Below are 2,035 nucleotides of genomic sequence, written 5' to 3' on the forward strand. Positions count from 1 at the left end.
CAAACTGGGTACAAGCCCAAATAAACTGGGGACAAGTCCAACAAACTAGGTACAAGCCCAAATAAACTGGGACAAGCCCAAACTTGGGATAATCCCATATATACGGATGTTAAACTGGGGACTCGCCCGAACCGGAATTTAGCCCAAACGTGAGTGACGTGAAAACGCCAAAACCTTGTGTATGGTACGTCGACCATTAATTCGTAGGATCCTCCATATAGCCAAAAGCAATGAAATTGTCAGCCACTAAGCGTGTCTGGTCCCATTGCCCCGAACTATACTTTGGATAGCGTGCACTACAGGCGAAAGTGTAGAAACTTTAATTCGTGAGAAAGGTGAAAACCTTAGAAGGTGTGATCAACGGGGATCGCACCTTAATCATGGGATTAGACCAAAGAGATATTGATGCACATTAAATGTGGAGGAGAGGTGGCCAACCTCTTAATCATTGAATCTCTTATTGAAATCTGCATTGTCACTTAAAGCTCAGAAAAGATAAATGTTAAGAATATATTATCCTTTGATTAGTTATAACTCTGAAATAAATAAATGATAAGATAAGATTTTACCCACTTTAGGATCCTTGATCCTTTATGGATCCTTGATGCTGATTAAAAGAAGTATTTCTTAAGATAGATAGCATTCCATGCTCTTGGTAGTCGGTCACCTTCCATGGTAAGTAAATGATATGCCCTTTTCCTGCTTCTAATTCAATCAAGTAGGGCCCTTCCCACTTAGGTGAAAGCTTTCCATCTGCGGGATTAGTTGTATTTTGGAAAGCCTTCCTTAAAACCAAATCTCCTTCTTGAAATCTTCGAATTCTGATGTTCTTGTTGTATGCCCCAGCTATCCTTTGCTGGTATGCTGCCATTCTGATATTTGCTAGGTCTCTAAGCTCATCAACATTATCTAGATCCTGGATAAGACTTTCATCATTGGCCTGAGGATCACGGATGCTTGTTCTAGCAGTAGGAACCACCATCTCTTTAGGAATCACAGCTTCTGCTCTGAACACCGATGAGAAGGGTGTTTAACATGTTGCATTCTTGGGTGTTGTTCTATAAGCCCAAAGAACATACGAAAGTTCCTCGGCCCATTTGTCTTTCTTGGATCCTAATTTCTTCATTAAGTTGTTGATGATTATCTTGTTGCTTGACTCTGCTTGAGGATGAACTGGTGTAAAAGTGATCATCTTGATGCCCCAACTGTCATAAAAGTTAGTAGTTCTTTTCCCAATAAATTGGGATCCATTATCACAAACAATTTCAGATGGGATATCAAATCTAGTTATAATATTTCTTTTAATGAAGGATATAACTTCCCTTTCTCAAAATTGCATGAACGCTTCTGCCTCAGTCCATATAGAGAAGCAGTCTGTCATAGCAAGCATAAAGACCTTTCCACCTGGTGCCTTTGGTAGTTTGCCTACAATATCCATCCCCCATTTCATGAAAGGCCATGAAGAGGATATAGATACATAGTTTCTGCTGGCTGGTGATGTAAGGCCCCGTTACTGGTGCCTCACTTTAACGTTGGATTTACTCATAAACACAGTTCTAAATATCAGCGTTAATTAAAACTTTACGCGAAATATACAACTTTCAAACCATTATATTACATAACCATCGATTCTTGTTTTAACGAGCATTCAAAACATTTAAACATAAAACATTGTCTTTAAAATAACATAAAATTTCTTGAGATGCTAGCTTCTCCAAGTTCATGCCATGTGCTTCCCCTCATGCAACCTGCCTCATTCTACTCACCTGCGTACATACTAAAAGTCAGCTATGCTGAGTGAGTTCTAGTTAATCATACGACATACAATCTGTTCACATACTTGCACACGAGCCCGAAGGTGTGTACGTTATTCATACCTTGCGTTACATACATAACTATCCTTACTACCTAAAGACCCTTCCGCCCTATAACCTCACAGATATTATAAGGGTCTGGTCCACAACATTACAGATATTATTAGGGTCTGGTTCCTACCATCACAGATATTATAAGGGTCTGGTCCCTATCCTCACAG

Source organism: Bidens hawaiensis, unplaced genomic scaffold, assembly GCF_021521415.1.
Source record: "Bidens hawaiensis isolate Kalapana, Puna unplaced genomic scaffold, B.hawaiensis_p1.1 tig00046848_1, whole genome shotgun sequence".
NCBI lineage: Eukaryota > Viridiplantae > Streptophyta > Magnoliopsida > Asterales > Asteraceae > Bidens > Bidens hawaiensis.